We start from the raw sequence: 27260 nt of genomic DNA on the forward strand, positions 1-27260 counted from the left end.
CTCCATCCCCTGCTCCTCCTCCATCACCTGCCTTGGGGCAGCACCACCTCCCATCCACCACCATTGTGCGGGCATCAGGACGGGGGGCAATGCCAACCGCATCCCTTTGTCTGAGGGCATTGAGCCCCCCAGGAGCACGGGGGGGGGGAGGAAAAGGGGGAGGGGCGGAGACCATCAGCACCCAATGAGCATCCACACGGCGCTGCCTGTCTGGCATCAGTGCCCCCTCGCCACGAATGCCATTGGCAAAGCTGTGCACAAACATCTTTTCAGGGCTCGCCTGGTTCTCCCGGCTGCCATAGAAACCCCTGTTTAGCTGAAAGTATATTAAAGGATGGCTCTGGCCCTCGCACTGAATTCATCACATTGTATTTCCCCAGAAAAAAAAAAAAAAAGAAGAAGAAGAAAGCCCACCCCCTTCTGCCTCCTCTGCTGCTGCTTTCTCTGGCCAGGGGAGTTGGTCACTCTCTGGTTTGTTTTGCAACCAACCCCTCTACCTCTCCCCCTCCCCCCCTCCACATTCTAGAGGGAAGGCCACATCCAGGCTCCTTAGAATAAAAATGCAGATATGGGGGATAACTGTAAGGTGAAGCCCTCCGTGCTGCTTCCATCCCTGCAGACGGCCACAGGTTGAGCCATGCTGCAGCCAAAGACACGCTGGCCATCATACATCCCTCCCCATGCAGAACCAGGTCAAATGGAAAGCCCCCAGTAGCCAAAATGCTACAGAGTACACTCAGACATCATTAAAATACACCTAGGGCATGATTTGAGGTATAAGACCATTTCGACCCAGTCCTTTGACACAAGTGAGGATATGGTCCCAAAACCTCCCCATGGCTTTGCCTGCCATGGAGGTGAGAGCTGGAAGTCCCCATTCAGGCAGATTTCACACCCTGCCAGCAGCCATGCATCTCTATCAGCACTGAGCCCTGGCTCTGCAACACTCAGGATGCACAGCCCAGGCCAAAACCTCAGTGATGTTTGTCAAAAATAACACCACTTTGGGGTTCAACTTGAGTTTCCATTTGCTGTTTCTTGCAGAATTTGCTGGTGGCCCAGAGTTACTGACCATTATTTTTGCCCAGTTCCCCTTGTAGGAGTGAACAGATCTTACCCGAACTCACCCTCCTCTCTCACATCAGCACACGAAGAGGGGACTGAACACAGCTGCTATCTCAGAACTGTCATAGAAACACTTCTTAGCATTTTAGACATCTCTTATCAATTTTTACACCATTTATTTTACCTGTGCAGACAGCAGTAGAAACGAAGCTGAGCACTTTGCAGCATAGGGTGCTGTTACCATCAGCCTTCTTCAGAAATCCCCCTCAGGAAACCTCTGTTTGGTCAAAAGCCAATTATAAGAAGCCATGACAGGGGCTTCGCTGCACTTTTGGGGTGCAACACTGTTGACATGACCACAAAGGCATCCAACGGTTGCACGTGGCACAGTTTGCACAAGGCAGACTTTGTTGTAACACCACTACAGGGATGTGCCATTGCTTCTAGGGACGTGGCAAAGGCCACCCCACGATCAGCACAGAGCTGCCACCAGTGCCCCACCGGTGTCCCCAGCAGTGCCCCAGTGCATCGGTCCCACTCCACGTCACTGCACTGGGGGGGACCCTGCCATGCTTGTCTGGCCGCTCTCGGTCCATCTGCATCACAAAAGCCCCATTCTTGCGAACTTGGGCGACCTCCCGACCCCGCCAGCTCGGGGAGTGAATGGCTTTAGTCTACCACGATCATCATGTCACTTTGATTAGTGCGTGAATAAACTCTCAATCCCAGGCTGGGGGAGGCAGGGGCCAGCCAAAGCCGCACCAACTCCAGAGGCAGTGCTGCCCTAGGGGTAGCCATAGGGACCCCAACCCGGAGCTCCCCTCCATCCCCTCCACAGCATTCGCCCGCCTCTACCCTGCAGACTTGGAGATGTGGCACCCAACGGTCCCACTTAAGTGTTTAGGGGACCCCAGTGGTCGCTTCCAGCTCTCAAGGGAAATATCAATCCTTGTCCCCTCAGTGCTCCAAGGGCATTGCTGAGGATGGGCTGGTGGAAGTTCCCTGCACCAAAAGCCCATTAGAGCAGAATGGGACAGACTCAGCTCTAACCTCCACGTCCCCCATCCGCGGTGTGAATCCAGGCTCACAAAGGAGACCCCAAAAAGATGAATCTTTCCCAAACTATGGGGTTTTGGAGTTCACCTTCCAGACCCATGCACGGCTCAGCCCCACCTTTCCATGACAACGGGCAGCCAGTGCCACTTGCCTAGGGATGCTCCCAGCTCACCCCAGTCCAGCAGCCACATCCAGCTCCATAGGGGTGCCCACAGGTCCTCTCATCACCCCAAAACCAAGCACCCAAGGGGAATGGAGGACATTCCCATGAGCTTTTTGGGAAGAGGATGACTCCCAATTCAAGGCATTACTTTTGGGGAAAATTCTGGGGAATTTCACATCCTAAGGAGGCCCCAAATCACTCTCCAGTTCCCCAGCCATGCTACGCTGTGTAATGAGTCTCAGGCATCATGTTTGCTTTTAAGATGAGCTTTTGTACACTCCTGCCCCCTGCTACGAATCCTGCAATATCTAATAAAGCCCGAGCTATCCAACAACTCTCAAAACTGCCAAAATACCACTATTTTAAGCCTCAAAACGCAAGATCTGTTGAAAAGGGTTAGGGAGACAGTAAATTAGGCCCTGCACGAAGGGCTCTACATGGGAAGCTAATGACCTTTTGTCTCTCCTGTCTACAGATGGGCCTCATTTGCATGTATGCACTTGGAATAATCTTGCTCATATTTCAGGCGTGCGGCTGCATCCCCACATTCTCCTTCAGAGAGGTTCTCTCCCGCATCACTGCCATTGCACAGTGCTTGGGGCACCCAGACATCCATGAGGAGAGAGCTCGGGGTCTCTATATGTGTTATGCCCCATATAAATATATATATGACAAACCAAGTGCATCCTAAACTGGGGAAGCCAGGAACAGGGAGCAGCGCTTGGAGGAATTGCTCCGGGAATGGTGCACTCTCTCATTTGTGGGTGAGATCTGAGGCAGACTCACAGAGCCCCTGCACTGCCCTCCAGGTCCCTGTGCTGCCCTTTCTCCTGTTCTTCATGGCTTTTGCTGAAGCAGACCCCAAGGAGCAGGTTGGAAGCACTGGGAGCAGAAAATTCAGCTGCCACCAGGATGCATCGCTCCCCAAGACGCCAGGACCCCAAACACTGAGCATGATGCCCTCAAGCTATTCTAGCATTCAACCCAAATCCATTCCTTCCCACTTACACCACAGCCCTTCTCTGGAGCCCCTGGACCCACTCTCAGCCAGGATCAGGCCTGGCAGGGAGCAGCAGCTCCGCCAACAAAGCGCTGGAAAGACAGCGCCGCGGTGAGCGCGAGACCTCAGACAAGCAGAGCTGTCAATCCAGCCCCGATCTCTCAAAAGATGGATTGTTTAAGGACAAAAAAAAAAAAAAAAAGAAAAAGAAAAAGAAAAGGGAACTTACGGACATGAGCTGAGAGGCGGGGAAAAGAGGGGAGGGGAAATGAGCCTGGCCAAGTTAAAATTCCGACGGAGAAGTTGCGGCTGAACTATAGAGTCTAGACAACCATTCACTGCCTGGCCCCAATTGTTATATAGCCTCTATTGTCTTAATTAACCATTTTGGCTGAATTGGGAGCAGACAAATCTTTTCTTCTGCGTCCCACCCCTCCTCTGTGCATACTCATGCAGACAAACACACAGCCAAGTCAAGTGCTTTGATTTAAAAGCCCCCTCCGTGTCCACACGCACGCATCCATCCATCCACACGCACACATACATACACACACACACCTTCTTTGGCAAGATCTTTGCAAGGTTCCTTGAGAAAATGCCTTGCCAAACAAGCCCAGGGTGTGGGGCAAGCTGGAGGTGGGGAGGAAAGAAAAAAAAAATTATATATATATATATATATGCAAATTCTGACGCAACGCAAATGGGAACAAATGGGTTGATTCGTTTAATCTCCTAATGTGCTTAATAAAGCATTATTGCAATGCAAATTTTGTTTTAATGCTGTACATATTTTATTTGCCACACTGGTAAATTTTAGTCGGCTGAACCATCCGCTTCTTTGTTTTACAGAGTTATTTCTGGTTGGGGTGAGGGGGGATATTTTGGGGGGCCTTGTGCCAGCTGACAGCACCTGGGAATCTTTGTGGCATTCTCTTAGGAGGGTTAAGCTAAAAAATAAATCAATAGGAACTCCCAAGTCCCCCCTGGTGATCCCAGCAGTGATGCAGGGAACTTCCTCATGAGCTCCACTGCCCCTTTCCATCCCTCTACTTCATGCCCCCATTCCTGCTATAGCGGGGAGCCCCAGCAATGGGATCACCAGCGTTCCCATCCTCACCCCAAGCAGATTTTGAGCCTCTCTGCAGAGCTCCAGAGAAATCCAGACCTCAGCAGCAGTGGGAGAGACCAGCATTGCATGGGAGAGAGGGGGGAGTTCTTGCCTCATTTTATACCAGTGTGTCAAGGTGCAAACCTGATTGCAAAGGAAAAAAATTAGTGACAATTATAATCATCGTGCCGGGCTGCGGCTCTCTAATAGAAATCTGTCATTTTGGCAGGATAAATGCTGCTGGAAGAGATCTGTGAGGCAAACACGGCTGTGTGCAAAAGTGCAAGTTGGTGGATGTGCCAGAGTCCACTCTTTTAGCACAGAACTGAACATCAAACTGCACCACAGGGGAGCAGAGGCATGGGTGAAGGAGCACAGAAGAGGACTGGAAAAGTCATTGCTGCGTGCACTTGAGGGGTCCTGGAACTGGAGATCCAAAGACAAAGCCTCCAACAACAATAACAGCAACACCACAAGGATGGGCTCAGAGAAGGGACCCGAAGACCTTGGATGCATCAGTGAGTTTGTCACATGCAAGCCTTGAAATGCAGACCCCAAATCTTCAGCAGCAAATTTCATTTGGCTGCACCTCCCCACCTCCACCAAAGCACTCCAACCACTGCCAAAGCTATTTCCTCAGAGTCCTTTGGAGGAGCAGATCCCACAGGTATGAATAGGGCTCACCCACAGCCTCAGTCCAACCTTTCACATCCCAGTGTATGAAAACAACCATGCTCTAAAGCACAGAGCAAAACCAGAGACCAAAGGAAGATGAAAGGCAGGAGCAAGGGATGGCACAGAGCAGGTACAAGTACCACAAACTGCAGCAAAACCAGGAGAAAGCAGAGCTCTTCTGCACCTGGCTTTAAATAAGCAGCAGCCCCACATGCCCCTGTTTGCTTATGGGTCTCAGGTGGGACCCACCAGGTGCAGAAAGAGTTTGAGCACCACGTGCATTGTGTGGATCCATCCAACCATCCATCCATCCACCCAACCATCCATCCATCCATCCACCCAACCATCCATCTGTCCATCCCCTTAACGTTCCCTAACAGCAGTACTTCATCTGCCTTACCCAATTAGGTTTGGCTCACTTGATTTTTTTTTTTGTCCAACACCTTTAATCACCTCGCAAATTCCCCATCATTATAAAAAGAGGCACCACAAACATTTTCAGCAATCCAAGTTTTATTTTTGGCAATTCTTTTTTACAGCAAGAAAGGCGGTGGTGAAAAAAAAAATGCTTTAAAAATATGAACAAGACAGAGACTGAGAAAATATTAACAAGGCCCTGTGCTTTCTGCTAAAGTGCCTTCATTTCATTATCATTAAATTTGCCTAGTAATTAGATTTCGGTGCATGAATATTTAAAAAATATATATAACAGACAGGCTGTCAAAAAAAAAGCACGACAACATCAATTGGATAATTTTTGAGATGGAGACGTTCGTAAGCAATTAACACAGATTTCCTGAGTTTGGAGACTTTTGTTTCCTTTCTTTTCTTCTTCTGCTGTTGATTTTTTCTCTCTTCCAGCTTTGTGTTCTCCATCTGAAATGGAAAGAATACAGCTGTAAATATGGGTGCCACCATTCAGGCTTTGTTCTGGCCCCAGTGCCACCCTCTCCCTGCCCATCCCCATGGGGTCGTGCTGGAACTCTCTGCTTAAATCAAGGTTGCACAGAGCTCCTGCCTTCATCTTCAGGCATTTCTGCTGAAAACAGTGATTTTGGTCCCTATTTGCATAATTGCACAGTTACATGCTCACCGCTCCCTAATTGCATGACCTGTGCTCGACATTGCTGCTTGCAAGGGGCCAAGCCAAGGTGATCCTGCACCCATCCCTGTGTTCCTGCTCTGCAGTGTGTCCATTTTGGAGGTGCTCAGAGCACGCAAAGACTGAGCAACACGCTGCAGAGCAGCAACAAATCACCAGCCAGCACCCAACGTAAGGTAGACGTTTAGTGCACGTTTTGTTTTTCATCACTGCCATCATCTCAGGCAACTTAAGAACACACAAAACAGCCACACAGAACAAAAATCCCAGACCTCAGCTCGGGTCATGCCTTCCCAAAATCTCCTTTGTAAGGTTTTATCAGCAAGAGCAGGGAGTGGAAGCAGTTGGTACAAGCGGCTGAGAGACCAAATCAAAAGCATGTGAGCAGATTAAAGAATCAATCTCCCCATTTGATGCAGAGGAAATCCCACTAATTATAAAGAAGGGGCTTATTTCCCGGAGTCGCTCTGTTTGAAGTCATCAAAACTAGCAATACTTAATTACTCTACTTTATGGAATATATAGCATGGAGCTCCTTCCCAGCTTGCCTGCTTTCTGGTGCCATTACTGGTGCTGGGGGCTTCTGGGGGTGGTGGGGATGCTCCTCCTCTACCTCTGCACTTATTTATTCAAATGAAGCCCTTAACAGCCCTATACGAGCCTGCAGGGAAGCATTTAAATGGACTTTAAAAGGAGGTCATAATGAAAATTTTAAAAAATGTGATTTAGCCACGCAAGCTACCTGGCTATTATTGTGTGTGCTCTGTTGTATGCTATACTGGAAAACACCTTCACAATCTGGAACTGAGGATTCAATCAAAGAGAAGGTGCACCTCATGCCAATCCTTGAGGATAGAAGGGGTTGGCTGCAGCTCCTACAAGCTCTTAAGCAGCTTTTATACTGAATTGGTATATCTAGATCATGTCCATAGGTGGGAAATCACTCTCTTGGATGATCCAGAGGAAAGCTCATGAAAAGAGAGGGATGGGCAGACATAAAACTCCTCTGTACTGAAATGAGGAGAGTGAATGTCAAGGGTCTGCCTGATTTTCCACATCTTCTGCAGCCAGAGAGGAGAATCCTTCCTTCCATTAATAAATGAAAACTAAGGATAAAATCAACACTAAGTGTGTTTTCCCAAATTGTTCTCTATCTTTATCTAGCTGGAGTGGGGAACTTGGGGATCTCTGCTTGCACCCACTTCCCCAGCCCTGCAGGTGCTACATCTCCATAGGGAACAGCAGCACTGCCTTGAGCGTTATGTGGGGGCTCCATCCCCAACAGTGTCACCACCAAGGACAGGATAAAGATAAGGGTAAGGTTTAGGGCTAGGAGGAAGGGGAGGAGCAGGCCAGGGGGAGCACACAGGGGAGCTCTGCTTGGAGCCATGTGGCTTCAAAGCCAAAAAGTGGGTGAAAAGGGGTTTTTGTTTCTTCTTTTTTGTGTGTTTTGTTTTTTTTTTCCACCAGCCTGAGGTGGAAGGAAAGCTGCTCAGCCCCAGCTTGGCCTGGCTGGTGAACAATATTGATGTGAGCAATGCTTCTGGAGGGACTGTGAGCATTTGTGAACCCCCAGCGCATGGCTCTGCTGCAGGAAGGCAGACTGCAGCACTTCCCACCCAGGACATCTTCTCCAGGTCCCCTTCCTGGGCTCCATTTCCTCCATACAAGCATCGGCACCACTTGGAGATGCCCCACTCCGTGCCTCTCCTTGCTGCAGGTTTTTCAAGCCTCCCTGAGCAAGGATTCATATCAGTACTCATGGGCAGTCTCAGCCTGGTGGCTTTTCCCAGCTCATGAGACTGGCAGCAATGAGAATGCTCTGAGATGGACCTGAAATAAACCCCTTCTGTCTTTGCCCCATTGGAATTGAGGAAAACCCCATGTGAGCACATCGCCTGTGGGCTTTTGCCTCTGGTCTTGGGCTTCATGGGACAAGAGGAGGAGAAGTGAACACCTGGACTTTGTCTAGCTGACAAGAAAACTGCAAGAGGGGAAATGGATTGCATCAAAGAGGCTTTCTAAGGGTGGGTGCTCCCCCACTGCAATCCATCTCTGGCAAGGGGGCAAAGCAAAGTGCTTGGGATCAGCTCAGCCCATTGGGAGACACCCCACAGCCTTCTGCTCCATGGGCACAGCTGATGGATGCTCCCCTGTGCCAGACTCAGCAGAGACAGGTCCCTCAGGTCAGGGGGCTTAACGCATCCTAAAAATCAGCACGTCAGCAAGAACTGCACCCCTGCATAAGCAAAGCAAGTCTGGATCCCCACCACCCCTTTGCAGACCCTATGGGAATAGGGTGACACAGAGCCTCCTGCATCCCATAGCGCAGCCGAGGTCCGTTTGTCACTTTTCCTTCATTATTTGCTGTTTGTACACAGGCATCATTAGGGATTCATTTGGTTTCCCTAGCAGCAGGCATTAGTCTGGCTTCCCTTTCCCCCTCTCTCTCCCTCTCTCACCAGCACCCTTTATTTTTAGTGTCTTATTTACAGTTTGACAGAGTAACTGTAACCCTTGCAAGCTACTCCAGCGGCTTTAATCGGGGGAATAATGGGTCCTGTCTGGCGATGAATAGAATTTAGGGGACAGATTGTTCCACACTCGCCCGGTGGGGGTAATTTATTTATGTGCGCACTTGTCAGGAGGAGAAAGGGATGGGGGATCTGTATGCGGCGAGGACATCGCGCCGCTGAAAGGCGGAGGGGAAGGGAGAATGGAGCCAAACGGCCCTGCTCCCACTGCCCCCCCGGCAGCTGAATGCCTCCGGTGGCCGTGAACTTGGAAGGGCTGAAAGCCCCATTCCCAGGCTCTGGGCACGTCAGCGGGGCTGCAATGCTGCCGGCAGAGGGGCTCGGGGCTCCAGATGGGTCCAGGCGCAGCGCACAGCCCTCCCTGGTTCTGCTCGCATAGCGGCGGCGCGGGGAGCTCGTCCCATAGCAACGGTACAGTAGTGGCGGCACAGCGGGGGGCTGGGAAGAGAGGCAAAGCCCTCGGAAAAAATACAGGATGGGTCCAGACAATGGTCCTCTCTCATATCATAAATTACACGGCGGCGACAAAAGGGGATGGGGCTGGTCCCCTCTCCCTGATCCCACAGCCTCTGGGCTCGCTGGGCGCTCATCGGCATCCCTGGGTAGAAAGGATGCGGCACCCTTGAGAGTTGTGTTTGGGTGATGCACGGGGGGAGAAAGCCCCTTTGCTGTCCCCACCTCCCCTCCAGCAGCATCCCAGCTTCCTGCACCCACCGCCCGTGCTCTGCACCCTGTGACTGTGCTCCCTCTGCTGATATTTTGAGTGTCCAGGTTCTCCTAAGTCACAAAAAAGGCTTTTTTTTCCTCCTATTTCCTCACTATGGCTCGAGACCTGGACCGTTTTGTATTCACTGCTGGGGCCTCCACAGCTCAGCACAGCTTCTCCCATGAGCTTTCATCTAGCACAGGGAAAGATCCCTATGGGACATGGTCCGATGGGCTCTCAGTCTCTGAGAGCCCGAACCTATATACAGCATCAGCTGAAAAAGAAGGCTCTCGGGCTGTGCCCATGCAAAAGAGATGCTGGAGCTAAACAGCTGAAACCCAGCACTACACTGAGGATAGGGAGCAAGCTGGTGGCTGAGCAATCCTCATCCTACAGCCACATCCTGCAAGGTGAAGCCCCTCGCCAGAACAGCCATAGCACTGCAAGAAGAGTGTTGGCCAGAGCAGAAGTGCCTTGGGAGAGGTGTTCAGAGCAGGGCAGAGCACACACAACCACTTCACCCACCCCAGGTTACAACCAGGACCATGGGTTCCCCACAGGCGTCACCGCACACCTTTGGAAAGCTCAATTTCTCCAAGCTGGAGGATGACACAAGAGCACTGAACCAAACAGAATAGCAGGCTGTGGAGCAAATGGATGAAGTCTTGCGGTACAAGAGAACATGACAAGGATAGAATGCAGCAGGTGAGGGTCATGGATGCATTTCAGCTCAAAGCTCTTGCCAGCTCAGGTGGTTCTATGACTCTCTGGCTGCAGGACAGCTCATGTGATGCTCCTGGTGTTTCCATCACACCCAGGACTGAAGGTGATGCGCAGTGTCAGGAGCAGAGGTCAGGATGATGCCCTCTTGCTCCTATGAAGACAGCATGATGGCAGCCAACCCAGCCCAAAAGCAATTTAAGGAAGACCTCCCCTTGGCAGAGAGACCAAGAGCTCTCCTTGTTCAGCTGAGCTCAAACCAAGGCAAGAGTGCCTGCATGCACTTCAAACAAAGAAAAAACACATGGAAAAAAAGGTGCTCCCATCAGGTACCCCAATGCTTTTGCTGCCCACACCCTGGACACACTGCTTGGAGAGCTGGACCCTGCACTGCCACAGCAGGACCCAGAGTGGGGACCCTCAGCTGGGCACAATGATGGTCTATTCTGCTGATCACAAGCCTAATCCTCTTTGGTTTTTAATTGGCATTTGGGCTAAGCTGATTTAAACCTCTTCACCTTGTTGGGTCCCCCCTCCCCACTTCTTTCTTTTCTCTCTCTCTTTTTTTTTTTTCCTTCTTTTTTTGAACCCAATAACAACGCTGCCATCACCGAGCTCCCAGCACAATGACATCTTTGTGCGAAGGCGAGAGGAGAGGAAAGGGGAAGGGAGGGGGAGCGGGGAAAATGTGCTGAACCTACTGGGAAACAATGCTCAGTTTGTGGAGCAGCCTTGACCACTGGCAGAGCACCCGCTTCAGCTGCGCCACGTTAATAAATGCCCTGTCCCATCCGCAGCCCCAGGCACCTCACCTGTGCCCCCCCAGTGCCCCCCAGTCTCACCAGTGTGGCATGGTGCTGTGTCCCATCCCCAGAGTGCTCCTGGTGTCCTTATGCCAGGCTTGCTCAGTGCTGCTCCAGGTCATCAGCTGCTGGGAGGAGGAGGAGGATGGAGGAAGGTACACACAGTGACTGTCCCCAAGATGGGTCCTGCTACCAGCTTCCCATATCCAGGCTCTGCTGTGGTTGTGTTTTCCTTTCCAGCCTCCACTCCTGGTTTCATGCAACAGTGAGACACGATTGAAGTTGAGAACCACAAGCAACAGCAACTCCTTTCTTACCCTCCTCCCCAGATTTACCACCAAATAAGCGCCTCAAAGGATGCTGCTTGTGGGTTTGGAAGATTGGGACTAAAACAGCAGTAAGAGATCATGGAACAAAACCACGGGGGTATGAGAAATTGGGCAGTGCATGGTGAGCAGCAAGACAGTGCTCCTAATAGTGTGGTGCTTGTGTCCATGGGGCAGGTGCTGGAGTCTACTCAGTCCAAGGAGCTTGGGTTTATGGATAGCCATGAAAATTATGCTCTTACCAGGCAATTCTGAATGAACTTCCACCAGGACTCAAGCATTACTCTTGGCTGGCCAGGAAACGAGTGGAGCATCACAGCAGGGGAAGCTACTCTCTGCACTAGTGGGGAGAAAGAGAAAAGGGGATGAGAGCAAAATAAATGTCAGCCCCAGTGCCCCACAGCTGCCCTACGGATGATTATGGCCACAGAATTCACCCGTCATTCCTCATCTCCATGGACCTCCAATCCAGGAGTTACAAGGTAGAGCTACAAATGCTATAGACTCCATTCAAAAGAACCCTTTTTTCATCTGCCTCATGAAGAGCTGCGGTCCCTTAGGCTTCCCTCTGCCACCAGAGCTCCTGAAAAACTCAAGCCCAGCCCCAAGACCCAAAGTTTGTGCAGACTGGGGATGCTGAGTGCTGTGACGTAGCCATCCAAGGTAGCCCAACCACATGCTGCTTTCCCCACCCCATTGCTCTGTGCTGTCCTGGGTTGTCAGCACAGATTTATTTTTTACATATTGGTTTGCTTTGTGTATTTCCTCTCCACATAAACCTTGCTTCATCCATGGCAATTCATGGGCTACACATAGATTTAACCCAGTGCCAAATTTACTTGGCATGTTTAACAGGGGAAGACACTGGGGCCAGAAAAAGATCCTTTTCTCTTGCCCTTCAGTCCCATAAATCGTTGATAACAGTACAGAAACCAGGAGGAGCAAGCAGTGGAAAGGAAACAATAAGCCAAGGATGGAGGCTCAGCAACACAGAGCAGCAAAGCCAAAGCTCCATCCCCCAGCCCACATCCACTCCATGACTGCAAAAGCGAGAAAAAGGCACAAAAATCCACCCCCCCCCCCCCCAGTCCAAGCAGTGAGAAATCAGCTGAGTGGCTCCAGCTCAGCTGAGCAGCTAAGAGCCTTAATGCATTTTTGTGGGTGTTAGGGAACGAATTCCCATTCCTGCACGCGCGGGGCTGGAGGTGCTGGGTCACCTCTGAGGGATCAATGTCTGCATGGGGATGGTGGCCTCAGCCCCAAAATGGGTATGGGGTGATGGAGCTCATGCTCCAACCTGATGAGAAAAAAAGAGATTTGGGGTTCAGCTCATTCCTCACATTCAGACTTTCAGGTTTCTTGCTCTCTTGGTGACAGATTGATGGGGAGACATTAGGAAGCACCAACGCAAGCTCATGGAGCACTGAGATCACCACCAAACCAGCAGCCACCCACAATGGGCTCTGCAGTTAAAGCACCCCAAAATAAATACCTCAAGCATTGGAACAGAACCAATCTTTAAAAAACTCCCAGCAGATCAGGCGATATTCCTGCTCCTAGCTGACCTCAGTGCCATCATTTTTGTCCCTACAAACTGCCCATTGGGCACGTGAGGCCCTATGGGCCATGTGCAGTGCAAGGATGTTCTTGGTTGTGTTTTGCACTGATATTATCCCTATTATCCCCCCCGTCTTTAAGCAGCCACAAAACATTCTCAGTTTGTCCAAGAAAAGGGGAAAAAAATAATTGAACAGCTGCTTTGTTAGTATTTCTGCAGTACACAAGAATACAAACGTGGGCTGAAGCCACTGCAAGATCTTTTGGCAAAATGCAAGTCAAAATATCCCCCACAACAGAGCAAATTTTAATGACCACCCCAAAATATGTTGTAGAAAGGACTGGATGCTCACGCTGGTCTCACTCCCACTGCAAAAATGGGAAATGAATCCAAAGGAGGGGATCTGGGGGTGATGCTGGAGCGAACACCATGGGTGGGAAAGAGAAAATGTGGGTGAGCAAGGCTAGGGTGAGCACACGGGGCACGAGTGGGGTGCGGGGCCATTGTGGGATGTGGGGGCATGGGTGGGATATGGGACCGCAGGCAGAGATGTGGGGTGGCTGCAGCCACGAGCGAGCATCGGCCATTTTATGTTGGCTGCCTAAAATGGTGGCTTGCACCTTTTTTTTCCCTTTCTGCTACCGTTCCAGCACGCATGCACCCACGGAGAGGGGAGGGAGAGGGCCGCAGCCCCCTGCATACGAGGGTGCAGGGAACAGGAGCCAAGATGGAATTAGAAGGGGGAAATTAAAGGAGGGGAATGGAGGGGGGGTGAGCGGGAAGGATGCGCTCGCCTCGACGCGGCCCATCCGCCCTTGGCTTTATGCTACGGCTTTATCCTATGGAAGGGAGAGGCAGGAAGGCATCAAGAGGGGGAAAAAAAATGGGGGGAAAAGGAAAAGACATGCAACGTTTGGGCGAGGACAGAGGAGGGGGCAGGGATACGCGTGGGGCGCGGGGAAATCTTCCCTCCTTTCTTCACCGACCCCCCCCACCCACCCCCCCCTTTTTCGCCCTCCCTGCAATCCCGCTTTGACTTTTCCCACAGAAGTAGCCAACCTCCAGGAATGCAAATGACATTCATTATGCAAATGCATGCAAATCAGGTTTAACTATCGGAAGAAGGGCTCAGAATTGCTAATGGGTTAACTCTTTCGCACACAACCATGACAACAAGAGCCCTCATCGCGCTCGGGCTTTGTGCTACTCCGTCCCTTCCCAGGCACCCCAGCCCCGTGCCCTTACTGGGATCCCCATAAGCGTGGGATGAGGGCCACGGGGAGGGTGGAAAGGGGAACAAAGCACCAGGAAAACAAGAACAACAAAAACTCCGTTGGCGTGGGAGTGGCTGCCCCTTCGTTAGACGCCGGTGGGAGATGAGACAAAGGCTGAAATGCAAAAATGGAGGGAGGAAAAAGGAAAAGAAGAAAAAAAAAAAATAAAAATAAAGGGAGGGGAAAAAAAACCCACCAGGCTGCTATCAAGCAGATGATAAATATGACATTGTGGTGCATGGGCAAAGGGTGATGGCACCCTCCAAGGTTTGGACACTGGCATCCAGGAGGGTGCAGAGTCACCATCCCATTGTTCCCAGCAAAAATATTACATTGCTGAAATCCCAGCCTTCTCTCTCTCTGTTTTTTTTTTTTTTTTTTTTTTTTTTTAATATCAAGGGAATAAAGCAGTAAATAAAAGAAAAACTGACAGTGTTTCTCATGGTGTTATCACCTGGGAGGGACAGAGCACATGGGAAACCATGGCCATGATGCAGCAGTGCTGCAGTGCGCCTGGGATGCTCCAAGCACACCAAGGCCATGCTGGGCTCGAAGCAAGAACCCCAGGGCAGAGCCCTGTGCCTGCTGCAGGGGGCCAAGATGCACGCACAGCTAATGGCTAAGTCATTAATAGCCACGCTCTTATTGATTAGCATTAATAATACTGTGTTTCCATGCATTGGAATGCGTGCTCTCTTTATGTCTTACACCTGATCCCAGGCCGCTTTGCAAGCTAAAATGTTGAGCATTTCTGCAAGCCTCAAGTGTCAAAATATAAAGAAATAGACTAGTGAACCCCTCCTTACCAAAATAAGGATGAGGGAGAAATAAAAATAAAGCTGCAGTGTGGGTTTCTGTATTTACCCTCTGTCCTCTAGCTGGGAATCTACCAGCCATGCTCTGCTGCTGAGTGCACCTCCAGTTGCTTTCGATTTCTGAGTGTAGAAGTGATTCCAGAAAGCTGGAAATGGGAGATTTTCATTCTTACCATGATTTCCAATACTGATTTTTTATGAATTAAATGCACACGTGGTGGGAGGTTGGTGGGTGCAGCCGTCCCGGTGCCAACAGCTGCTTATTGCTAATGACTGAGATGCAGCATCATTATCATATCATGGTGCTGAGAAAGCAAACTTCCTTAGGAAGATGCTGTAGATGCTTCCTTAGGATTGCACAGATCGTGTGTAAATTGTCATTTGGAAGAGATGGTAACGGGGTGGGACTCAGCACATACCTGGAGTCAATGGCATCCCCAGCACCGCAGCAGAGGAGGAGCGGAGATGGCTGAAAGGAGAGTTCATGCTTTTAGCACAGCGTGGAAATCACTCGACTTTATCAAACCTCCCCCCATTGAGTGACATGAAAAAGTGTTATTAACCATTATTAATCATTTTCACCATTATTATCGATATCATCATTATTAAAGGAGCTCCTATTTATTCCCTTTGCTTTTCCTTCCTCCCCCTTCTCTATCCCATTTGACCCCTTAGAAGCCATTCCCATTTGCCTCACCCCCCTTTGCTCTGTTTCTCATCACCTCTTTGGCCCCGAGGAGACCATTTTTGTTGCCCAGAGACACAAAGCAGCGCTTTGGGGCATGGAAATGCCAACACACACAGCCTCCATCCCACCCCATTGGAAGTCAGCTTCCAAAAATGCTTACAGCTGCTTTGTGCCAGAACCCCACTGGCAAAATGAACGTTCATCCACATTTATAAGAGTGCAGTCTGGCAGCTTGGGGAATGATATGGTTGGGAGGAAAAAGGTAAAAAAGGAAAAATGATAAAAAGAAGGAAAGAGAAGAAGAATTTTTACATTGAGGTGTTAAGAGAAACCATTGTTTGCAGAAGTTGGAGATCAGGGAGAGAGGAAAGGCTGAGTGACTTTGGGATGGTTGCCATCGGGGGGATGCAAGGCCTTGGTCCTCACTTGGATTTTCCAGCTCTATCAATACTTTTACTCCTCATCATCTCCAGCAGCATCAAGAAAATGCCTGGAAGGTGCATTGTGTAGGGAAATGTGGCTGGGGTGAGACTGGGCAGCCGAGCATCCTCCCCCGGTTGCACCAATGGCCATTTATGTACTGCTGTACTGCTGTCAGAAAGCCCAGCTGCATTCCGTAGTAAATCCCCAGTTTTTCCCCATCCTGGATGAGGACATCATGAGAAATGAACAAGGGCACATAGGAAGCACCACGCACAGAGCAATGCCAAGTGCTTTTGCACCCCATCATGCATGGACAGCTCTGATGGGACAACCCATGCCCCAGGGAAAGCACCCATAGCACAAACCACAGCTTCCCACCACTTCCATCACAGCAAAGGCAAAAAGTGAAAGAGGATTTTGCAGCAGCAAACAGAGGGGTGTGGGCAGTGCTGGGGGCACTCAATGCCCATCAGCTCACAGCATTACGGGGCAGAACACGGCTGAGAAGTGCAGTTGGATGGTAGAACCTCAATTCTTCCTGAGGTCGTGGAGGGGATTTGTGCTTCGAGCGCCAGCCCTGAGGACGCAGGAGGCAGCATGGTTATTTTTAAACCATGATTTTTTTCATCTCAGTGTTTTCTCAGCCCTATTTTAAAGCCGGCTCACAAAGCATTTGGGGGCCAGACTCCATTTTTCAGCAAGGAAAAAAAAAAAAAAAAAAGCAAGCAATCAAGCAAACCCACCACCCTTTTTTTTTTTCCCCTAATTTTCCCAAAGACCTCAGAGGCGTGAGCACTCGAGAGTCAAATTTGCCCAGGACTCGCATCCCTTAAGAAAGCAGTGCTCATTCGCCTTCCACAAACTCTGCAGCAGCAACAAAAGTCCCTTTCAAGCCCTTCCAGACGCAAGTCCTTCAGCTCAATTAGTCAGGCACACAGGGACACAAAAAAGCCTCCCATTCAGGCTAGTGGCTGGCTGCGGAGGACAAGGGTGAAGAAAGGATCTTTCTCCCACGCTTTCACTGGGTGTCATAACAAGCAGAAAGCCCTCTTATGGGAGGATTATTGGAGATAAGAGCCCAGCCAAGGGGCTGGGGCTGCAGGAGGAGAGCACGGAGGATGCTGAGGCTCCCACCAAGGCCAGCACGGTGCACGTTCAAAACGATGGTGCTGGCCTCCTCTACCCATGCACAAGCTGAATAATCCTGCTTTTCCATGGCAACCCGCAAAGCAGAGAGCCTTGCAGCCGTGGGTTCTGCGGCCGTGCGCAGTGCGTGCTCCAGAAAGCACCCAGCTCCTCAGGAATGGAATGGCCTTGAGATTTTATATTATATATATATATGTATGTATGTATGTATGTATGTTTTAATAAGGAACAGGTTTCTCTGAGCTTTGGTTGGTCAAAGCTAAACCAAAGCAGAGGAAGGGAGCAAACTCCCCAGAAGATGAGGTCTGTGCAGAACCCACAGCCATCAGTGGCCCATTCACCCTCTGCAGCACCTACAAGTCCCTGGACACCAACAGCTCTGCATGGCATCAACCCAAGCTTCCAAGCCAACTCCATCCCTGATGCCCTTCATCAGCCAGAGTAACATTCCCATTTCCCCACACCTTTGCCATCAACTCCACACGCATCTCCAGAGAGCACTTCCAGGTCATCCAAAGACACAATTCCTTTTATTTTTCCCCTTACAGCTCATTCATGGGAGATGAAGACAGCCCAGCTCATGGTGGTCGGGGGCTCAGGAGGGTACAAGACCAGCTTGGGGCTGAGGAACCCACACAGAACCCACTAGCCCTAATTGTAGGATTCCCTCCCTCTGACATCGACTGAAAAGTAGAGCAGGAGGAAGGGCTGGAACGAAGTTAACACCTCAAGGGAAACTCTTCCTCTTTTCCAGGGAGCACTCAGTGCCTCCAGAAAGGGATCACAGTCCTGCGCTCCCTCACCTAATCCCCGTTACCCACACAGTGTCTTCCAAAGGGAACAAAATGAATCCAAGGACAGATACATAATAACTTTTTTTCCTCCAAACAAAACAATTTTGAGGTGGGCAATGCCCACGTCACACAAACCCATGCTCATCCCCAGCACTTATTAGTCACATTTTCCCCGAAGATCCAGGTGCAGGGATTTAAGATCGAGTGCACACACACTTGGCACTGCCCCCTTTGCCCCTGCACTGGTGACACCAAAAGCCCTGAAAGTGGAATTAGAACGATTTTTACATCTCCTAGGTCTGTCAGAGCCACAGCTTAGGGATTTACACAGCTCAGCATCATAGCCACGAGCATTGGCTCTCAGCAGCAGCAGGGCAAATCCTCATGTCACACTGGCACCAGACCGCTGATCGGAGCACATTCAGCCAGGAGCTGCTCCCACCCTCACAGACCTCAGCGATCTGCTCTGTGATTCAGCTCTCAACACATTTCCCATCTTTTCCTGCAAAACCCACCATGACAGCACTGCTTTGCAGATGCTTGCCTGCTCTCTTGAGCCCCCCAGCCAGCAGACATCCCTTTTTCATTGCATTCTAGAGAAGGCAGAGAGCAGAGCTGGCACTATCCCTAAAAACCCTGCAGGGCAACCAGAACACAGCTCTAGGACCATTTTTAAGGCCCCTGTTTCAATGGTAGTGCTGTCACATTGTCCCAGGCCAGCCAAACCTCCTGCAACACAGGGCAAATGGGGAGCTGGGAAGCAGCCAGTGGCTCTGCTTTCACATTCAATCACTCTCAGAGCATCACAGCGACCAACCCAGCCCCACCAGTGCCTAGCTCAGCATTTTCCTCCCGGCCGCTGCTGAGGGAAATGCCATCAGCTGTCCCCCCAGGGCACCCGTCGACTCCCATTTGGTGGATGCCATGTGCCACATTGGCTTGCTGACGGGGTAGGATTGGAGAAAGCCCCTCATTGCTTTTTTTTTTTTTTTTTTTTTTTTGTGCTGTAGGGGAAAATGCCGAAGTGGGATGCCCAGTGCTAATGCAGGACATGGCAAGACCCATTGTAGAGCAGTGCAAAGTCCCAAATCTTCAATGGGGACAGAGCTCAGCAGCACACAGTTCACGCAGAGCACAGCCCCAGGATGCTGTTCCCACTGCCAAAATTCAACAGGGCCTGATTTGGTTCCTCCAGGAAGTCAGAGTGCCCACTCAGACGCTTTGTCATAACCCCAATGTGAAAGTCACGCCCTTGGAAACCCTCAGGGCTTGGGAGTCCTGATTATTTGGTGAGGAATGGCTGCTCCCAGCATAAAGACAGCCCCAGGACAATGAGGAGCAGACCCACACAGACCTGACATTCCCAATAGCATTGCCTTGGGAACAGGATGAGGCACAGACCCCAAAACCCCCCTGCTCCCTCGTGAGCATCACCAGAATCCATCCATCAGCATGCAACCCTGCTGCAATTATATGGGGTTTGAAACATAGATATTCCTACATTCAGGCGCATGCACACGTATTGTTTCTTTGTGACTGCACTATTCTCCACCTCCCTGGCCCATGGCACGAGAGACCCAATGGGTCACAGGGGGGATGATGAGGACTAGAGACCTCAGAAGGCTTCAGCAGTTTGTTTAAAGCAAAAGCAAGTCAACCTCAAGTTCATTCCTAGGATATTTCAAGGTGAAAATGATGCACTGAACTGAAATCACTGTTTGTCAATAGTTACATTTGTATAGGTCGGTCCTTCTCAATCACTCATTGACCCATTGATTAATTAGTATTGCCTTTACTCCTTTCTTTGCTCCAACCACACTGCTTCAAGCATGAAAAGGACACGGAGGGCTGATCTCTCAAGAACATGCAAACCCATCTCCCATTAATGTCTCCAGCAGTTAGGTACACACAAGGGAGAGGCGAGCAGACAGTGCTGAGTGTGAACCACTCAAATCACAATGTCCAAGCGAGCTTAGACAGCCACATATAAGCTGCAATTTAGATCAACATCACACCAACACACAGGGCTCCTACTGCCAGCACGCTCTGGGAGCAAAGTGGGGAGAGGAGGAAAGAAATAAAAGTAGAGAATAGCTGCCTGCAGGATTCCAGCTCCCAAAGGCCTGGGGATGGCCATGCTCAAGGTGCCACAAGGACATGAGATTGTAAAGAAGCTCTGCTAAGACCGAGAGCAGCTGACAGCATCCCGGGCCCCAAGAGGTGGGAAAAATGGGGCTGTTGAAGTATCGGTTCCCATTTGGGAGTGCAGGATTGCACCCAGCAGGGATGGGGTGAGCAGGGAATGGGTCAAACGCTGAGCATCCCCTGCCTATTAGGTCACCAAATTCCCCGCAGAGCTTTTGCCCTCATCCCAGGCCACCAGCCCCATCTCTGCCCGTGCCTTTGTTAGAGCTGAGCAGGTGACAGCATCACACCACAGCCTATGGCAGCACCGCCTCGGCCCCATGCCCACCAGGATTGGTCACCTGGGAAAACCAAAAGATGATGGTACGCTGCTCCCAGCCCCTGATTGGCGCCGTCCTTCCTCCCCCCTCCCAGACCCAATCCACTGCCCAATGGAGGGTGGCACATGGCTTCTCCCCAGCAATAAAAGCATCTCACCCACTGCGTTGTCCCCAGTGAGACGCTTGCACGAGGACACACAGCTGTGCCCAATGCCCACCCAAACATGTGCTGGTGGCACCGGGACCTCACAAGGGACAGCAGCATGGTGACATCCTGCTGCCACCAAAGCCAGGTGGCCGACTCTTTCCCACACTCAGGCACAGGGCAAGCCCCATAGGATCCCTCCATGGACTCAATGCTCTCCTTTCCTCCACTCTCTGCCACGCATCCCCTGCCTGGGATGTGCCTGGAGGAGCAGCAGGGGATACAGTGAGAGCACATGGAAACATCCCTCTGCTCCAGCACCAGGCTGCAGGACAAGAGCAGCACTAAGCACATCCAGGAGGGGTGGGCAGGGGGGGTTTCCTGAAGACATCCCCAAGGAAATTGGTACAGGAAAGTGGCACATGCACTGAGTGAATCTGAATTAAGGGGCTGTGGGTGAGGAGGTGAAAATGGTCTTGTTTATTAAATTAAAGTCATCATAGGAGCATGACTCATCTCTCACACTGCATCTCAAACTACAGCTTTCCCCTGTACAAAGTCCTGGGAACAGTTTCTTCTACATTCCCTCTCCCTTTAAAAAAATAGAAAATAAATATAATAATAATAAAGTCCTGATGAGCACAAGAGCAAAACGAGCGGGTCCAGCATGGGTCAAAAGCCAGCTTTTTTTCTACACCTCTCCCAAGGTGCAATGCTCTAAATATTCCTTTCCAAAAATCAGTTTGGCTTCTATGGCTCATGTATTTTTTTTTTTATTAAGAGCTTTGCCCCCTCCCCTCCCTCCCCCCAGCCTTGGAGTCACCGTTATGAGATCAAAACCCTCCTGAAGAGCTTTGTGTTCTTCAAAGCAGCATCAAGACATCGTCCAAATGGGCCGCCAGGTTGGGCGGGTGGCATCTAAGCAGCCTGGCCATAGCAGAGGCCAGTGCACATCTCTGACCCCCCCATCTCCTTCTAAAGGAGAAGAAGCAGAAATCCTGGATTCCATAAGAAGAGGCCAAGAGATAACAGTGAAGGGAGCAAGGATTGGTGTGAATTGGCATTCAGAGAGGATAAATAATAGAAAATCAAGTTCCCCCATTCATCTCACACTGCTTCAAAGGCAAATTAAATAGATATTTTTGTTAATAAATCCCCAATCTTGGATCAAAGAAACGTTCATAGGCGGAGGGTTGAAAGAAGAAAGGGAGCGTTTGGATAGAGGTACAAAAAGAGGGAATGGAAAAAAAAAAAAAAACCACAAAGAAAGCTGCAAGAAACCATTTTCCAAATCATTGCATCACTCTTTCTAATCTGGATACCAAGTTATCTCTGTCAGGGAATGAAACTAAACAGATTGGAAATAGTGGGGGGGGGGGTTGAAAAAAAAAAAAAAAAAAGAGGAGAATGTTCATATCTGCAAAACAACCATTAATAAACAGTGCTCGGTTGCTGCTTTATTAAACAGATAATCCAGCACGCTAATCTGTATTGATTTATGGGTTCTGTGATGCTACACGAGCGGTTACGCAATGAGAGTTCATCCTCTATCTGCGGTCTGGGTCCTGTGCTTCACTAATTCACAATCTGATGGGAAGTTTTACTTTGTTAATTCAATTATAGTCAGCAGCAAAAAAAAAAAAAAAAAAAAAAAAAAAAAAAGGAACGGCACCATCCTCATTTTGCTCAAGACTGAACCAGAAAGCGTTTTCTTAAAAGGAGACAAATCAGGTCTTGAAATCAATAAATAATGAAATCCTACCTCGGTTTTAATTCCAGTCTCAAAAAGTTGTCTTTTTTTTTTCCTCTCTCTCCTCTGTTCTTTCTTTTTTCCGCCTCTCATTTTCTTGATCTTCTTTCTTTCTCTTTCATTTTTCTTTTTGTTTTCCTCCTCTTCCTCTCGATGAATTTCCTTTCTTCTCCACATCCTCCTCAGGCGTGTAATGGGGTTATTTTTACTTTCGGTTATCTAGCTTTATGAAGAATCGACACCACTCATACAGCTAGATAACCAAAGATAACAACCAACCCCTGAAGTCTACAGCACTAGCAGGAAAAGGGCAACCTCCTCTTCTCCAGGGGCTTCCAGGCATGTGGCTTTTAGAGAGGGAATGAGGGAGGAAACGAATAAACAGAGATGCAAGAATTAGCAGTGGGATCCGTAATACCAGCATGCAGCTACAGCGGGGCCCTGCAGCTGCAGCCCAGGCAGAGCATCAGTGCCATGGGCAGAATCGGGCCCTTAGAAACACCATTTGGAGCAGAATTACGAGACAGCCACACAGGAACAGAATGTTTTCAGGTTCGAGCCCCCTTCCAGTTTAAATCTGTTTCGTTTGCAAACGAAATGACGTTCTGCAGGTGCTGAGGATTAAGGCCGCGTTATTTTTAATAACCCCGAGCTCTGTCAAAATAATACATCCAAGCCAGTGATAATGAAAGCAAATAGAATTTGCACCCGCAATTCAGGAGACATAAAAGGACGTATCCCCACCCATGAATGCATTTAACGCTCGCCAAACAAAAAGACTGCGCAAAAAAAAAAAAAAAAAAAAAAAAAGCCTGCCGCTTCAAATAAATAATAACTTGGGCTGCTTTGAGTGCAGCCCGGATCTGGGGTTAACGGACGGGATGAATGAACGTGGAGGAAACGATGGCAAAGAAGGAAAGAGGGAAAGGAGGGAGCGACTCCCACCCGATGCTCAGCATCGCCGGCCCCGCGGAGGCACCGCGCCCGGCTCCGCGTACCGCTCACTGCTGCTGGGGGGACCCGCAGCCTCGCTCCTTCCCCGCGGGCCCGGCCTCCCTTTGCCCTTTCTTCATTCTCGGGAGCCGCAGCCCTCCCTCTCTCTCTCTCTCTCTCTCCACCTTCCTCGAAGGTTCCGCTTTCCTCGCGTTCTCTTTTCCCCGGGAGGTAACCACATCCCGCCCGGGGATGCCCTATGGGCCTCACCCTTCCTCCCACCGCCGGCGGAGCTGCCTCCCTGCAGTGCCTCCATCCTCCCCGGCTAACCGACCTCCATCCTCCGGGGGTGGAAAGGGGATGGTGGTGGTTGGGGGCGACTGGGGGTGGAGGGGACCACCATCCCGCCCCCTCCCCCAGCAGCCCTCATCCCTCACTCCTGCCTTCACCTGCAGTCCGCACCTCGGGGGGTTCCGCGCTTCTCACGTCCTCCTTCACCTGCAGCCTCCTTTCCTCGGGGCGGCCGGACAAGATCCACACTGCAGGGGGCGCGGAGCCGAGAGCTCCGAATTTCTGAGCCTGTTGACGGCACGGCACGGCACGGCACGGCACGGCACGGCACGGCACGGCACGGCACGGCACGGCACGGCACGGCACGGCACGGCACGGCACGGCACGGCACGGCACGGCACGGCACGGCACCTACCTGCTGCCTGCAGCCTCTGCGCCGGGGGGGAGCGGCGCGCGGCACTTTTCATTCATGCTTTCCCACTCCCGGCCCTCAACTCGGCCTCTCATTGGTTCTGCCCCACCTGACGTCACCCGCTCTGGCTCCGCCCCTCTGCAGCGCCTATCGCTTCATCAATGGGCGGGGAGGGACCGCGCTCACGCACCGCCGCCACCCCTCACCCCCGTCCTTGTGTGTCCCCCCCTCCCCATCCCCCCACCCCCGAGCAGCCGTCCCCAGCTCTCCCAGCGCAGCAGCAGCCCCCCCCCCCCCCCCTTCGCCTCCAGCACCTCGCACTGCGACCACCGCCCATCGCCACCATCGCCCGTTGACACCAACTGCCACCAACCGGCTTCGGCCACCGCGGTTCCCAGCTCCACCGTCCCTTCTCTGGAGGGGGGGGGGGCTCAGCCCCACGGCCCCCGCCTTGTGCACAGCCCGGGAGGAGCGCAGACGCTGCTTTTATTGCCGTTGTTCTGACCCCGCAGGCTCTCTATTAATTACCCTTTTATTTTCCCTCTTATCGTAAGAGATAGCATCAAAATTAATAACGCGATTTATCCTCAAACAAAAAAAAAAAAAAAAAAAAAAGAAAGAAAATGGACTGTTTGGAATTTTTTTTTTCTGTTCTCTTAAAATTCCTTGTTGCCTTGGATTTATTATTATTATTATTATTATTTTCTAACATCAAACCAGCCCAGTTCGGGGTTGCACGTTTCGGGGACTGTCCGGGATGGCCACCTCCTGCATTGTAGCCATCAAGGCCGGGTCCTACCCCCCTGGAACCCCCTCTTCCAGTTTCCCCCCATTAGGGATACTGCAGCCGCTACCCTCGCTCCGGTGTGAGCAATACGGCCGAGGCCGGAGGCAGGCGGAGAGGTGCTGCCGGGGAAATGAGGTCCTGGGGGGCCAAGGGGAGGTTGGGAACCCCCGGCCAGCGTTACGGGAAGCCCCGGCCCCGCTTCCAGCGCGCTCTGCCCCTGCTGGGCCCTCAGCATTACCTTCACCCTCTTTCTCCCCCTGCTTTCCCGCACCCCGAAGGTGCTCGGGATCTCAGTGCCTTCTTTCACCCCCCCCTCCCCTCCACGTTCATCTCCAGTCCTTCCCTGAAGACAAAACCGCAACCGAGGGCAGCGCCCTCCCGCTCCGCTCGAGCCCCCGCGTTCTGCTCCCACTTCACCGCTTCCCCGACTTCATCCACTCGGGCATCCGCCCCTCCGCTCCGGGGGTGGGGGCAGCGCCGGGCCCTCGCGTTGAGGCCGGGTCCTACGGGGACAGCAGGGAACGGGGCTAAGAGAACCTAATGGGGAGATTACGAGGAGTTACCGGGGGGGTCTGGAGGCGTTACTGCAGCGGATCCGCAAACCCCCTTCCCTCCCGCGGCCAGGAGGATTTTTTCAGAAATAACCGCAATTTTCCCCTTTTAATTCTACTAAAAAAAATCGACGTAAAAATGATAATAAAAAATAAATAATAAAAATCTATAATTTTAAGCCGTTCGCGTACCGTATATACCTAAAACCTCCCGAAGAAGAACCGCGATCCGACCGCTCTTCATCCCGAACGCGACGCGCCGGGTTCAAACTTCTGCTCTCCCAATGCCGGCGCATTTCTGCCATCCCAGCGACGTCCCGGGGCAGGAGGACACGAGAGGACTGCAGGAGACTCCCGGGTGTGTTTTGGGTTTCATTAGCAAATGAAAAACCCCCCGCTCCATGGTTTGCTGCTTTTCGACAAAGTCGCTTACGCAAACTGAAGCCAGACAAAAATGCAAACAAATACAATGAGCAGCCGCACAGACCGAGGCTCGGGATCGCACGCTAAAAGGACGATTAGAAGATGGCCAGCTTTAAAATTGACACGAATTATTGCATGAAAATAAAATAAAATAAAATAGAAAGGCTCGACTTGGGGCACCCAGCGGCTCCCAAGCGCCCATATGCGCAACGCACGAACCGAGATGCCGCCCGCTGCTCTTTTTCCTTTCCCCCAGCCCCCCCCCCCCCACCCCGTGCACAACAGCTCGAGAGCAATCTCCCCACGCCTGCGAGGAGAATTAAGGACACGCCGCGGAGATGCGTATTTCTGAGATAAATAGGAAATAGAATGGGGAAAAAAAAAAAAAAAAAAAAGAAGAAGAAGAAGAAGAAGAAGGAAAGAAAGAAAGAAAAAAAGAAAGAAAGAAAGAAGTCTCTTCGCTCCTGGCTGGAAAAGCCGTGCGGAGGAAAAGCCGGTACCGGGCCGCTCACATCTGGCCAGATGTGCTGCCCTGTGAAGGGGTGACGGGGCTCGCACGGATCGAAGCGGGACCACAACGAGGCGGGGGGTGGGGGGGTTTCAGACGCACCCACCGGGATGTGCCATTCTATAACGAACTGCGGACACGGCGAACCTCGCGCTGCCGTCATCACTTCCCCCCTCTAACTCCCAAATCCAACTCCAGCAGCAGAGCGGGGAGGCAGAGGGGGCACATCCCGACCGGGGCGGGGAGGGGAGGGGGTGTGGTGGGTATGGATCCTATCATTTCAGATCCCCCCCCTGCGTGAATGTCCCCTCTCTGCGACACTCTGTGCTCGGCCTTTCTCTCTTGCTGGGGAAACTCGAGGATCACCGTGTGCTGCTCCGAGCAGAGCACGGAACCCCCCCGGCAGCACCTCTGCCCCCCAAGGTTCAGCACTGTGTTGTGCACGAGTGGGGCGAGATGGGAGGCGAATGAAGGCACCTGGAATTGCTGGATTTTGCACAGCATCTCCTTGCACGGCCTTGCCTTCCTTGGACAGGGGCGATTAGAGGAGGAGACCTCAGACCTCCACCCCCGCTCCGAAATTTTGGGGATAGGGGCACGGAGAGAGTCAGCAAAGGGCAGTGGCGCTCAGTCCGTACCCGGCCCTTCTCAAACTTTCCCAGCTCAGCTCCGCAGGGCACTGCGAGAGGTGGGAGGGCTTAGGGAGAACTCACCCCACGCCCCCCAGTTCCGTGCAGAAGGGCGGCAGGTTTAGGATCCCCCCCCGTAGCATCCTCAGCCCGGCCCCGCAGTGCTGCCGCAGCCCTCGGTCCCTAATAAAGACGCTTTGAGAGACAGATTCCTCCGGCCCCCCCTTCCTCTACCGTCTTACCCCCTATTTTATTATTATTATTATTATTATTATTTTCTCACCAAGTCCAATAAATTGAGCGGCTTGTCTGGCCTCAGACGTGTTCAGCAACCCAAGCCCCGAGGCTTTTGTTCCTCCGAGTCTCACATTGTTTGTCCGGCTCCGGGGCCGGGTGAGCCCGGCACGCAC

The 27260-nt window shown here is 51.4% G+C and overlaps 2 long non-coding RNA genes across 3 annotated transcripts; both read right to left on the reverse strand.

The window, feature by feature from the left end:
- Positions 1-5603: 5603 nt before the first annotated feature.
- On the reverse strand, positions 5604-27154 carry LOC116237266 (uncharacterized). Of its 2 annotated transcripts, none has more exons than XR_016460495.1 (5): positions 27134-27154; positions 15325-15374; positions 11501-11598; positions 10972-11181; positions 5604-5943 (listed from the first exon to the last, which is right to left on the reverse strand). It is a non-coding gene; the product is annotated as an uncharacterized LOC116237266 (long non-coding RNA). The 2 variants fall into 2 exon arrangements; XR_004168695.2 differs by lacking the exon at positions 27134-27154 and adding an exon at positions 22329-22497 and having other exon boundaries at positions 5605-5943.
- LOC149914399 (uncharacterized) lies at positions 24679-27093 on the reverse strand. Its single transcript, XR_016460496.1, has 3 exons — positions 26328-27093; positions 25483-25728; positions 24679-25276 (listed from the first exon to the last, which is right to left on the reverse strand). It is a non-coding gene; the product is annotated as an uncharacterized LOC149914399 (long non-coding RNA).
- Positions 27155-27260: the final 106 nt, after the last annotated feature.

This window comes from Phasianus colchicus, chromosome 30 (genome assembly GCF_987193195.1).
Source record: "Phasianus colchicus chromosome 30, bPhaCol1.hap1.1, whole genome shotgun sequence".
NCBI classification, from domain to species: domain Eukaryota; kingdom Metazoa; phylum Chordata; class Aves; order Galliformes; family Phasianidae; genus Phasianus; species Phasianus colchicus.